The sequence below is a fragment of the Eucalyptus grandis genome, chromosome 7, assembly GCF_016545825.1.
Source record: "Eucalyptus grandis isolate ANBG69807.140 chromosome 7, ASM1654582v1, whole genome shotgun sequence".
Taxonomy (NCBI): domain Eukaryota; kingdom Viridiplantae; phylum Streptophyta; class Magnoliopsida; order Myrtales; family Myrtaceae; genus Eucalyptus; species Eucalyptus grandis.
Genome location: NC_052618.1, coordinates 14494153 through 14509002, shown reverse-complemented (window position 1 = coordinate 14509002; position 14850 = coordinate 14494153). Strand labels below are relative to the sequence as shown.

Genomic DNA, 14850 nt, shown 5'->3' with positions numbered 1-14850 from the left:
TCCTTCGTCGGTCTCCCTCTCCCTCTCCCGGTCGCTACTCTCGATTCTCTCTCTCTCCTTGATGTAATCTTTACTCCAGCGATGCTTCGCTGTAGCTGATGCTTCGCTGCAACCGCGAATGGAGCGCCCACCAGCTATTTATCTAGATTTAAAAAACGTCGATTTCACTGTGGAGGAGGGGATCGAGCAAGGAAGGCGTTCTGTCGAATGACGAAGCTGGGCTCTGTTTCGAAGAATACCCTGTTCGAGAGAGAGAGAATCAGTGAGCTTTATTTGGCGGCGAGAGCAAGTTCGAGTTCGAGAGTGCAAGGTGTCGTCGATTCTAAGACGAAAAGCCACTACCGGAGGCTCGGATGCTGTGCTGTCGAGAGGGGTTGCGGAAGAGTCGTGCTGCGGAGACACGGTTACAAATCTATGGTACTGCGGCGAAAGAGATGAGCGTGAGATAAGCTCTGAATACGGCGCTTGATTGCATTTTTGTACAATTGTGCATCATCATAATATCACCTATCAGTCGAACCTTCTCCTTCAACTTCACCTTTTGAGCCATCAACATCAATCTAACTTCTTTGCAATGAATCGGACTTTCAAGATCATAGGGTTCGAATAAATCAACAATCATCTTCCTATAAAACATTAAGTATCTCCACAGTAGGTCTTTGCTGGAAGCAAAGCAATACACAATCAGGCATCAAAAGCAAATTACTCAATCTCATAGCAGGATTTACAATATGCATATAAAACAAAGCCGATGATAACCAATGTCACTGACACCTTCAATGGTTGCCACCACAAAGAGAAGATTGATAAAATTCTTTATTCAAAGAAAAAGACGGAGAATCTATTTGTACTTAATCAATCGAAACAACATGCATAAAATAGTCAGGAAGCCAAATCTCTTCAAATTTCCCACCCAAATTAATAATGCAGTGCTCGAACATTTCGAATTTAGGGCTTTGTCAACGGAAAAAACCCCAAGTCCCAAACTTTGACAGGTCAAAGTGTCTTCCCCGCTCTACCAATCTTTCATTTGGACTTGATTGAATGCCAACATAGAATGTAAATTGGAATTTTAGACTCTAAAATTTGATTAATTTAAGAAGGGGAAGAGCTTTTTCTTTCCGCCCCCATCATCATTTTTTGTTTTTTTGGAAAATATTTTCATGGTATGTGTAAATCAATACAAAATGCACTTGTCAAACAACCAATTTACGTAAGTATTGAGCTTCCAACAACACAAACTTTAGTGTTATCATGTATGTTGTCGACACCAGAACTTTTGTCAACAATTCAAGCGTATGTGGTTGTAAAAGTACCCAAAAAAAAAAATAGCAAAAAAAAAAAAAAAAAAAAAAAAAAAGAAGGGCGAAAAAAAATAAATAAATAATGAACTAATTATATAAATCGGCTCCAGCCCATTTTATCCACCAAGTAGGCTGTTCGCTTCTTCTTTTCCCCGCCCTCTTCTGAAGACTGGAGGCGCGCGTGTAAGCCGAGGCGGAATCGCGAGATTCGGCGAGTGAAGAGCGCAGTGACTGGAACGAGCTCAGTGTGAGAGAATTTCATGAAGGTGTTCGGGAATGGCTAAGCATGACATTAGAAGGCACGAATTATCTCATCCAATCATGTGCTTCGATTAAAAGTAACCCTACTCCTATAAGGACTAAAAATGCTGCCTCAAGCCAGGCTACATGCCTAGGACATCAAGGAAGGAAAAGAAGATGGGAACCCAATGGTGGCTCGATGGCGACCAATAGACGGCAAGCAGATGGACTTTTATAGCGCTTCTTGTGGCTTAAGTGAAATCAAAACGGCCTAATTTTTTGCTAGAAAATCATCTGACAAAGAATAAAATATGTTGTATGGATCCAAATTTAGAAAAATCTAATTATGAGATTTTCACATCACAAAAAAAAAAAAAAAAATTACTATAAATTTGCCACAATAAATCTAATATGGAGTTTTTGATGGTTTTTTTAAGCAAAAGAAAAGGAAAAATTAAAAGTAAATGATGGCGAGGTATTGGATGAAGCTTCCTCTCAACAAATTCCATCATTTGGGTGAGTCTTCCTTTGGACTGGCTTTACGGACTGACGGGAAATCCGAGAGTGGAACCGAAAAATTTCATCCTTCGAATCAGGCGGATCCTATCCAGATGATGATGATCCGTCGACCTTAGCTCGGCAATCGGATAAAGCTCTTGTCAAACAACCACCCCAACATCCCCTCTTGCCGGCATAGGAGGGTGAAACGAAGGACGCGAGCGACGGCATTGGAATCCGAAGGGTGTCGATGAAGTGGGAGAGAACAGAACGAAGCAACAATCGATAGAATGTATTTGGAACAAATCAAAATTGGACTCGAAAGTTGAATCAGATACGAAATGACCCCGATGGAGGAAGACTTGGTGAAAAATGGAAGATGAACAGAGAGAAAACGATGCTTGGCCAAAGATAGAACATGCTACGTTCCTCTAAGCAGAAGGTGCTTGGTGAGACGATTCCAAAACAACAGACGGGGGAAGGAAGACGGCGCCATAAGAAATCTCCACACACAGACAGTTCCTCGTGACATTCGGGCGATGAAGATATCTGTCGATTACTTATCAAGTCGTTTCCATCTCCGATTAGACTCTAGAATTGATTTCAATATGTTCCGACTTCGTCTATTGATATGTGTTTCATTTCAATTTTCTTCTCCAATTCTCTCTCGCTGTCTTCCAAATTCCCATTGCCATCTATTACACTGTGGAGGGGGAAGCGAGTTTTTAGATTTGCAGTCGCTAATTTCTTAAATTGATTGTTGTCAAGGACTGGATGGTTTGCGTGGTCGCAAATTTCGTTGGCGTTTACTCGAAGTCTCCTTTTCAGACATAAGCGCATAAAAAATGAGATAATGCATTGACACATATGCTCAACATAATATGGTAGGCGCAAGATGGGACCATTGTTATTACGCTGATTTCATCAGCTTGTAATGTTTGGTATTAGTCTCGAAAGCTTCACGTCTCCTTCGTCTCATTTCCTGCCTTCTTTTGTTCGAAAGGGTAAGCAACCATTTGCAGATTCTGGACATGCTCGTCTTGTTTTGAAGTAGTAATTTGCTTTTGCTATTCAATGACTCTCTTTGCCCTCATAAACTTTGATTAGTGACCTATTGGTGCATAAGCTTAACCGCTGTTCTCTAAATTGTTATTCCATTTGGTAACAAGGGTAATTAGTCGATGATTCAGTCGTGTTGAATTTGATTTGTTAATTTATGTGCTCTGGTGTTCTAGGGGTTGAATGAAATTTTACTTGGGTCTGCTTTGCTTCATGGTCATTAGTATCAATATTATGTGTTGTTTTGTTCTGTTACAATGCGATGTAAAGAATTGGTGAGCTCACTCCTGGGCAACGTTGTCATTGATTATACACGTATCTTGTGACAGCAGATCAACATAAAGACTCCTTGGAAATACAAATCATGAAGATTTGAGGAAGTTTCTTTGTGGATTCTTCGACACCACATGGGGAGAAGAAAAAGCACGTAATTATGTAGAGGTATCCGAGTCGTGAGTAGTGATAAGCACAAGCTGTTGCTGCAAAGGATGCAAGCCTTTAGGTGAGCATCTTTGTCCATTCATTCATGGGGGATCTTGGTAGAGTTTGGATAAATGGCTCATCCATTTTGATGTTATTCTGCTTGTATATTGTTATTTTTTTCTATTGGAGCAGTAACTCTTATGAACATCGATGAAGAAGCGGAAATTTATGAAAATACATAACTCCCTAGAATTCTTGCCTAAATTGTTACATTACAATGAAGAAGCCCTAAATTTTTTGAAGGGAAATTTATGTTATCCGGCTTTGAAAATTACGCACAAAAATCTTCATAAATGGTGATGATGTTGCCATGGGATTTGACATCAAGGTTGTTGCAAAACTGAAGTATCAAATCGGAGCAATTGAATGAGAAATGTTTTGTAGCTCATTCCAGTGGCTTCACACACGAACCATAGTGGTTCCTGATCTTATGTCTAGGGATGGATTATTTTATTCGATTCAATGCTGAATCCGTAACTTTTGAATTATTCTGCTACCCACCAAGGAAAGTATCGTATCCATAGTGGAAATGAAATCTCATAGGAATTTCACTTTTGGCTTTTGACCAAGTTGGGTCTCATTGTCTTGATCTAGGCTTCTACTACATATATTCATCATCATTCTTGATATATAAATTCAGTATATTTAGAAATGTTAAGCGATGCAATCACTTTTGAAGCTAGATTTAGAATGAATCATGTGATGCTTTTGCCTTTCAAATTTTGGTTAAGCCATTTCTAGTTCATCTTGGCGATCATTGAGTTATCTTTCACGTTGACTGGTTTTAATATATGTCCCCAAGTGCTAAGTTCCACTACAACTGTAGAGAAAAATAATGATTAGAGAACTCCTCTTAAACAAGCTTCTACACATTTCTCTCTCGTCCCTATGCCCCATTCTCTGTGGAAGTAAGTAATCTGATGCTTAATGTGTGATTAGTTTCATATGTTAGTTAGTTAATGGAGCATCTGTTGTTTTAGTGGATTTGATTGAACATCTCTGGTTGTGGTTTTTCAAGTGCAAGATGGTAATAGATCGTCCAAGTGCTTTAGTAATATATATCCTTCAAATTTGGTATGTGTCTTTTCTGGTTCAAGTGGAATAGTATGGCAGTTTCACTATTCTTGGATTGGTTTCTCCTTAACGGTGTCCACAGTTGTGGCGTTTGGTGGGAATGTAGTCAACATTTTCATGATTGCCATGCTAGGCATTACAAATAGGAACAAACCGAGAACTTGGAGGGTATGTTTTGGTTCCTACATGAATCACTTCAACCAAGAGGTTGTATCATATAATGTTGTTTACTAATCTATTGATGTGCATTTGACTGCTGATGTAGTCAGATCGGAATCATGACAAACAGGGAGGTTCACCGGTCCACCAAATGTCTTGAGTGTATGCATTGGGCATATAGCTCATGTGCATGCATGGGTTCTTTACCCTCCTAACTTGGCATTGTGGAAGTTATTAATGTGTTTTGACCAGTTTGATAGGAACTAAATCACGGAGGCGAGGTATGTTCTGCTCAGCTAAGCTAATCATTCAGCTTTGCTGTCCATCCAAAGCATGTTCATAAAAGCAGTTTTCTACGTGCTTCCAATCCTTGGAGCAAAGTCTCTCATTTGTAGCCATGGCTTTCAAACCAAACGCTACATTTTATAGAGGCTTGGTTGCATATCATTCATGGCTTTTCAAATGTTCTAGGTTTGCAATCTGAATGAGCTTCTTAGCCATGTTGGTTTTACCTCATTGAATATTTTGCAGCATTTCCTAGATATCTTCTATAGTTCTCTTCCTTCTACTTTGCAGGCACTCACGATGCTAGCCTTGAAGTGCCCCTATGGTGCCTTCTTTAATAAGGATGTCTCTTTTATATGCGGTTTTTGATTTGCTTCATTCCAAAGTACTTGAGTGTACTAACATTGTAAATATGATGCAAATTAGATAGAATATCATCATCAAGAGTCCCCAAGGGCCATGGTTTTCCTCGTGCTCACAAGTCTATTCTTGCTAAATTTCAAATACTCTTGATTGAGAAACTGATGTGAATAGGAAGAAACTCAAGCAAAGAATGGGGTGGGAGTGCAGAGGTGGAAGGATACTTCTAGTGGGAACTAATTGAAATAAGTAAGCGTGCATCACTTTTGTTTATGCAAAGAAAAAAGCACCAATACTAGCAGCCACCTACACATGCAAGAACCAGAGAAAGAGATAATGAAGTCCTAGCATATTTAGTGCATGTTGCGACAAAATTAACATTTACTAAATTGATAGGCATGAATAATAGATAACCACCATGAGGACCAAATTTTGGAATACCGAACAGAACATCTAGAGAACGGTGGAATCACATGGGAAGAACCAAAGATGAAAAACCAAATCAAAGCACCTAATTTGATACAATGCAAGAAGTACTGCGGCACTAAAAATTTAAGAACTCCCGTTCAGCAAGTCCAAAAATATTGGAGCATGCGATGCTGCAGCTGTATCAACACGGTAGAAGACGGCATTTCGATCCAGCCGAATAGAAGAGAAAATAAAAAGAGTCCCCGACTCTTTTCCCTCGGCCCGGTCCCTTTTCCCTTTCCCCTTTCCTTCCTCCTTCCTCCTTCCTCTTTCCTCCTTCTCTGCACCTCACGCGCGAGGACGACCTACCAGAGCAGAGCAGGGTAGGCCGGCGATGGAGGGGATGGCAGAGCAGGACTTCAATGCGGCCAAACTGAGGAGCAGAGCACGGCCAAACCTGCTGCAGAAGGGACGGCGACTTGACGCCGGTTTGGCCAAGAGGGAGGCCTGTTCGGCATGCCCAGAACCGGCAGCCGGACCACCTCCGTCGACCGGGCTCCCCGCCTATAAATAGCCGGGCAGTTAGCTCGGTTCAAGGGGGGTGGAGAGAGGGGAAAAGGAAATCCTGAGCGAAAGGTTTGGATAGGGACAGAGAGTCCCAAGAAAGGGAGAGAGAGAGAGAGAGAGAGAGAGTGGGAGTTCGGGCAAGGAAAGGGAGTTGGAGGGAAAGACCGCCGGCCACCGCACCCGACGTGCAGCCAAAGACCCATCGCCGTGCCCCCTTTCCGCGCCAAAGTTCCGGTGAGCCTCGGCCCTGTTTTTGCCCTGTTTTGGGGCATGCCGGGCTGGAGCTCGCGGCCGTCCAGTCGATGCGAATTCCGGCCCCCATCCGCCCTGCGTACGGTTGCTATGGATATCCTGGTTCATTCGTCGAGAGTACCGACTCGGGTATGAGTCTCGTCTGGGCCGGGAGCCCCCGGTTCGTTATCGCGCGCCGCCTGTTCGATGAAACACCTCAACAAGATCTAGTTTTCGTGTCTTCGTCCTTGGCCGAAACCGAGACGACCGTGCGTGTCCCGTTCTACTGTGACGTTCCCTGATGTTTGGCGACCCCGGACATCGCCCGTTTGGCTGTCCGCCACGTTTCCACCGTCGCCGTCGTTCGTTTGGTGGTTTAGCCGAGGGGGGTGTGACCAAGCCAAGACGAGTGGCGTCCCTCGTCGCGGCCATACTCGTCGGCGCGAGGAGAAGGGACGCGAGGGGGAACCGGGCCGGCTGTGCTTGGAGCCGGGTCGGGTGTGAGGGCTGGGTCTTTAGGGTTTGGTATTTGGGCTGGGCTGATTTAGGCATATTGGGCTTATTTCGCTTTATTGGGTCAGGCTTAGTTCATTTAGTTCTTAAAGGGCGTGACCCCTTTTTTTTTCTCTTTAAGCCGGACTGGGCCCGCGAACCAGGCCTGGTCCGGCTGAGGGCGCTACGACCCGGTCAATGGACCTGGGCCGGATCCGGATATCCAACCGTACCCACTTTTAAATATAATATAATATTATTATTTTAATATAATTTTAAAAAAGACTAATAAAGAAAAATCAGAAAAATCCCAAAAAAAGTTTCATTTTTCCTAAAAAAAAAAGGAAAAAACTAAAAAATATTTTTTTGAGTAGTTTTCTTAGAAAAAATACATGAAAAATCCTTCAAAAAAAAAAAATCAAAAATTTCAAATAAGATTAGGTATTGAAATGACATTAATTGATTAACTAGTGAAATCAAGTCATCGATCTAGAATAAGTACTTTTCTCAATATTTTACTTGGATTTCTAATTGGATTTATAATTGACACAATCACAAACCTATTAGTGGTGATTTCTAAATTAAAATGACTTGCAATTTAAAAGCTCAGACCTTGAGAGAGCCCATGAGAGAGTCCAGACTAAGCTTAAACTTGGTAAACCATTAAAACCTTTGCGCCTAGGAGGGTTCAAAGAGGTCGTGACAGGTACGAGTGAAAAATATGGGATTGCACACAAGTTAAAATAACAGACTTTTCAACCCCAGTTAAAAGATAGAGTTCTTCCAAGTAATTTTTTGAAACAGCCAAAAAAAAAAAAAAAACCATTTTATGTTGTCATTTTTTCTATTTTCTCCTGTACCAAGAGCATCCCAAATAATAGGAGAAATTACAGCTTGCACTGAGGTTGTTTGGCTTGCCTAGATTACACACGACGAACTCATGCAGAACACTTGCACATGATCAACTCTTGATTTCATAGAAAAAGAATCTAATCTCTTCCTTTTGCCTGTCGCAGAAACTACGATAATTAAAGACGGATGCATGAGTAGTTCATTTCTCTGACAAACAAATTCAAAAATGACAATTACCTATGATTCCGAAGCAGAAGCAGACTACGCGGTCCTATATCAAATGATTTCAGATATTTATCCCCAAAAGTTTTCAGCTCAACCTTCAAAGACCGAACCAAAATGGCCTCAAAAGATCGCATAACGGCCATTCAGCAGGTCTTCATTCGACGAAGATAGGGATAAGGTGGTGATCGCGGCTACGAGTGGCCGCTCGGTTGAAGGGGAAAAGGACAGGGATTGATGAGAATTTTGTAAAAGTTTGATCAGGTGAGGCTACGCATTCAAATTTGTTAAAGAGAACAACAGATGAGAACATCGTAGAAGACGGCGGACTTATATCCTTGCGATGTATATCCAAAAGAACACAAATGTTACTTTTATTTACTTAAAGAATTATATAAGACTTACTAAGATTGACTTTCAAAATATAAGACCTATAAGATAAATCAACTGTGATGACTTAATTACATAGCGCATTTTTTCAATCCGATTATTGAATTTTGCTTTCAATTGTCGAATGAACTTCAGAATTTGTAACTGACCGAAACCCAATCAAATCATGGCCACTTCATGGATGTATCTAGTAATTTTCCTTAGTGGGAGCAAACTTCAGTAAATAATGATTATTTCAGTTAATAAACCAATGCTCTTGAGCGTAAAAATATGTGATAAAATTACCATTGTGTCAATTTGGTTCGTTTATGGCAACTAGATTTTTCATGATTCTAAAATCGCTTATTGAGCATCATTAATTTGCGAGGGCAAATTGAAATGAAAATATTCATTATAGACTCAATCATATAGGTTTTTAGAAAATTCAATAAACAGGGAACCCTCTTCTGAAGGAGACAAAGGTTTTTGACCTTACTTGTGGCAAACGAATTGCTAGCCTCTCTTTTACTTATTATTTTTTTTTTTTTTGGCTTTTCTTAATTGAGACTCACATGGTGTGTCGTGTCGTCATTATAGCCTCTCCAATCGAATATGTAAGACTACCACGTCAATATTGCATAGAAAAATTGTTAGAAAAGTTTTCATAATGCATTGATTGCAAAAGGGAAAATAAAATAACGTTGGTGCATCCAGCGATTGAAATCAAAGTTTAGTAACTTGATTGTACATAATGACTACATATGAAATTTACCTGACTTACAGAAAAATTTCATTTGCACACCAATTTGGTAGACCGATTATTTATACCTAGTACTTTTGTACCATCAACCACGTTGACCATCGGGTACTATGCAACTCTAAGATATTCCCACATGTTGGAGGAGATATTATTACATTCTAGATGGAGTCCATATAGGATGCGAAGCTAGCTTAGCATGGAAAATATTGAGACAACCTACTAAAGTTATTTGAGTAAATGCAAAAACTTATGTTACAAGGTTTCCTCAAGTCAAGATTTTTGTCTCTTGGAGTCCTTGAGTAAAAATAAAATAATAAACAAATAATATTGTTCAATAGAATCAAAACAAAAATTAAATTTTTAAGAAAACGTCATCATATGTGAGATTGGCTAAGAAATCCACGAAGCTCAAAGCCTACGGAATGTACATTGCCGGATGTGCTTCCAAGCGATAAATCAAAGAAACACAGAGACATGAAATCTATATTCTCATGACTCCTTCACAGAATTAGGTACAAGAAATATTTATTTTCAGAACGATGAGGTGCTTCCTGTGAACAAAAGCATAGAAGGGCCACACGAGCAGTGAGCACTCACGTCATATGTCAACAGACATATAATATAATTCGTAGGATTAGTTGGGGCAGATAGTCCATATATCCCCCATTATAAAAGTCAAAAGAGTGATGGAAGTACTCAAAGGTATAAAGCAAGTTCATCTGAGACATTGTCTAAATTAGGATTCAAGCAATCGATTGTGGATTGATTCCTGTTGACCTTAAGGGAGGAATTTCATTGATCGCGATATTAATTTATGTCGATGACACCTCAATAATCGGGAATGACATCAGGTTAAATTTTCCAATCAGAGAAAATTCAAATAGAAATCTCAAATTGAAAGGCCTAGGAAAAATTGAATGTTTCTATGGAATTGAAGTTGTGAGAAATAAAATAAATCCTTTCACAAATGACATCAAACACTATTCATTCAAGCGAGAGTAGACCACGGATAGCTAACGCATGTGATTTGATAAAGTGGATTTCAAGCCATGAATTCAAGATATGAGCAACACAAAAGTGCCTTCCCAACAGTAACCAGGGACAGGAACAACCAACATAATTGACACTAATCAACATGAGCAACGAAAACAATAAGAGATGAATGATTTGAGATCGAGTCGGATTTGAGAAGGATACTCAACAAACAAAGCCTCAACGTGTAATAGTAGCATGAAAATGGCTAATTGTGACGTTGGAAGGCACAACAATGCAATTATCTCATCCAATCATGTGCATCGATAGAAGTAATACTACTCCTATGAGGACTAGGAATACTACCTCAAACCTGGCTCCACACCAAGGACATATGGGGGGGGTAGGGCAGCAGGAGCATGGTGGTGGCTCAATGACAGCTGTAGACGACAAGCAGATGGACTGTATTTCTGATTAAAAATCTACCTAGATAGTTGATCGAAAAGACAAAGAATGTTGATATGGCGCCCCACGTGACTTAAGTGAAATAAAAATGATATAATTTGGGCCGAAAAATCATCTGAAGGAATTTTGACGAAGGATAAATGTGTAGCATAGAAACAAATTTGGGGTTCTTAATATCACAAGAAAAATTTATGTCATAGTGGATATAACTTTGAGATTCTGACATCACAAAGAAAAAAAATTCACTACAGATGTGTCACATTCATAAGCCAGATACCCAGCAGTGTAAGGGCAATTCATAGAGTGATGATGCATTCAATAGTTGGATCATTGGCCTAAACAAAAGAGCAAACTTCGTAAAATGAAATGCAGGCACCTACACAACCCTTTAATGAGCAAGGATATCTATATCACAAACTCAATCTACAAAATTGCAAAAATTGCCAGAAAGAAAAAATCTGCAAAACAATTAACTATCAGCTCATTAGAAATTACTAGATTAAGGAAAAGGGTCACTCTCTCCATTGACCATTTTTCCTCAAAGTCGTGTTTGAAAAATTGCGCAATTTCCATGTTCACGGAGCTGCAAATACTATAGCAAAGTTGTCCTCTTCATCATCCTACATAAATTTGCAGCACGTCTTCATAAATGATATTGAAAAGAGTGTTTGGAATAGTAGAGCAAGATGAAGACTTAGAGCATTGAATTCTCAAGGAAATGCAACAAATAAAATAAGATCAAAAATCTTCACAAAGAATGTATTTAGCATTTGAGAAGTCTAGCAGATAATAGTGGAGCTAGTTAGTCGAAGGATCAAATACAATTTAAGTGAATTCTAAACCTTCACTCCAAAATCGTAGGAAAAATTGTGAAACTAATGGTAGTTCATTAAATTATTGAGGCAATAAAACTCGTAGAGTAGGGTATTATAACATTGATATACAGCAAAAATGCTACATATACCTTGGTAATACCATCAACCTTCTCCAATTGCTTCACAAGACCAGCCTGGTGGCAAATCTGAGCAACTATTTCGTTATGAGGAAGACCAATAGCGGAGAAAAGTGGGATCTCCTGTCCACGAGCTATGGAATTACATCAATGGTGGATATTCTTGTTTGTATATCATTTCTTCCAGGTAGGTTCTTTCACTAGGATTTATAGAACTTCCTAAGAAAGAGAAAGTTTATCCATTCTATAAGACACCACAAGAAAGTTCTTGGGATAGCCACAGGTGCCATGGAATATAAATGGCTTTATGGCCAATCAAAATTAATGTCACAATGACACAACTCACCAGAAATATCTAGATAAGCCTCTGGCAGAATTGGAGGGCCATTATCAATGGGCTTCCCAAAACCATTAAATATGTGCACCAAGCATATCCAAGGATGCAGGTGTTTTCAGAACTTGCATCAAAAGAAAAATGTGATAACTCCACAATAAATTTCTAAAGGTTCTTTTATTTATCCAAGATTAAAGAGAGTAAATGTTGACACAGCTGAAAAGTTTTGTGAAAGCAGAAAAAGAATGCACTTTTGAGATCCTTTATGAGGCCAAGGCCATGACATATCCCAAATTATTTCTCATGCTACAAGTGAACATGTGGGAGTATTTAGTTCCCAAACACAGAAAAAAGAAATCTAACTATTTATTTCTATAGGATGATGAAACATTGTTTTATTAGGAAAACAAAAACAATCAACATGCATAATTACCTCACCAGTGAATGGCACAATGATGTATTTGTTGTCAAACCCAGAAGTCCCTTCAAAAACCTAGCGACAAGAGAGTGAAACATGAATGACCAGAAAGATTTACATATTGGAAGTCTAAGATGAACAGCCACAGATCACACAAGCATGAGTAGAATACTCATATCTAAATTTTATTGATAGAGAAACTAGTGAATAACAGATTCTACATAAGTTTGAGAACAATTAGAGACATAGAGGAAAGATTATTAGCCTTTTTCAGAGCCAAAATAACCCACACTGTGATTGGACTTCCATCACTCGAGAGTGGAGAGGATCTATAATTGCCTACGCAGAATGCTAATTAGACTCTTGACAATGTTCTCCTCAAGAAACTCAGATCACAATTTTTTGAATTATTATCCCATATGATGTTCTCACATTTCATCACATGTTGTGCTTTTTCTAATGCTTGCAATGAACGAGAGAGAATTCACTAGGTCATTAGCTGAAAAGTATTGCACGCAAAAGTGACCCAAGTAATACAGTCTAACCAACAAAAAAGCAGCATCAAGAGAGCTAAAGGAAAAAAGAAGAGGCTGGCAACTTAGACTGAACCTGCACAGCAACTCTCTCTATCAACTTCAAGGACTTGCCCACGTCTAGCCGTTCCATCTTCCAAGCGGATATTTACTATCTCTTGATACTTTGGTCCCTGATATACAATAAAATTAATCCAACATGTCCATATAGGAGTTCACTCAACCTCGTAAAATTATAACCAGTGAAATTTACCTGGACTTTGTTGAGTATAACCAACGGCCTAGCAATGCCAGAGACAGTCCTATACTCTGCAAGTAGCGAAGCAATTGTCTGAACAACCGATAACAAGACCCAGCGACTAAGGCGTGCTAAAAATTTGACTTGGACAAGAGCTAAATAATTCCTCACCTCTCAACCAATATATATGAAATGATAGAGATTTTGTGGATCTAAGTAATAAGTGTATTAACCGTTGTCATAATAGGGGCAGCATAAACTTTTCAGAAACGAGAAAGCTACATGGAAACCCTCGAAGACAACATTATCCCATGATTAAAGTTATGATTCCACGCACTGTGAAATTTAGATGGCGAAAGACATGATAAGCCACAAACAAGGAGACGAAGCTACTCCCCACAATACAGACAAAGCTTAATTACGAGATTCAAGCATCTCGGTAGATTTCTATTGTCCGTAGCTCAGAAAAAAAATTCAGAAAGCGGAGAGGGCCGAAAGCTTACCCATGCTGATCTCCGGAGTCCCCTCTTCCATGTCATAACTCATCAGTGCCGCTCCCATCTCCAAGTCCAAAGCTACTTGGAAATCTATACAGAGAAAAAGTGTTAACCGAAGAACCGATCAGGAATGGCTAGCGAGTCACCCTCGCATCACAAACGAATCCAGAAGCGACTATAGGATGCCAAAAAACAGGAAAACCGAACCACTTTTCGACCGAGCTTAACTCTGTACAACTCTCTTTTGCTGCGGCCATTTCTCACGACGTTTTCACTTCGATCTTCGCTCGTTTCCAAGTGGCCTTGGACTCACGATTGAAAACAAGGGAAAGAAAAATCTGACATGAACTCCATTGATGAGCAAAACGACAAGAGCATTAAACATCACTCGAGGCCACTAGATTCAAACCTCTGTCAAAACACGTAAGAATCCACAAAACGAAAACGCGATTCAAACCGGAAGAAGGAGAAAAAAAGAAGAAAAGAGAAGATCACCGAATTTTCTAAAGACGGCGAGGGACGGAATCAATCACGAGGCGAGTGCAGTTCGGTTTCAAGGCAGCAGTAGACAGCGAGGTTAATGGTGGAGCGACTCGGAACTCTCTGAGCGGGGAAGTGCGTCGAGATGGAGGGAGAGATCCGATAAAGTTACGTGAAGCGAAGAGGCGCGGCAATGGCGTCGTTTGGAGTATTTGATGCTTTTTCCAAGGAAAAGAAAGAGAAAATGATGGCGGAGTTATGGGATGAATCTTCGTCTCAAGAAATTCCATCTTTTGTGCAAGTCTTCCTTTTGACGGGCTTCGCGGACCGGCGGGAGGGCCGAGAATGAAGCCAAAGAATCTCATCCTTGAAATCGGCGGATCCTACACACCAGCTTGGCATCCCCTTTGTGCGTGGCGTAGACGGGCGAAACGAAGGACATGAACGACGGCGTTTGGAATCCGAAAGGCAGCGATGAAGTGGGGGAGAACAGAACGAAGCAAGAATCGACGAAACGTATCCTGGAATGAATCGAAATTGGACTCGGAAGTTCGATCGGATAGGAAACGACCCCGATGGAGGAAGACTCGGTGAAAAA

At 40.1% G+C, this 14850-nt stretch overlaps 1 pseudogene; it reads right to left on the bottom strand.

The window, feature by feature from the left end:
* Positions 1-14349, bottom strand: part of LOC108960832 — a 76184-nt pseudogene extending 61835 nt beyond the window's left edge.
* Positions 14350-14850: the final 501 nt, after the last annotated feature.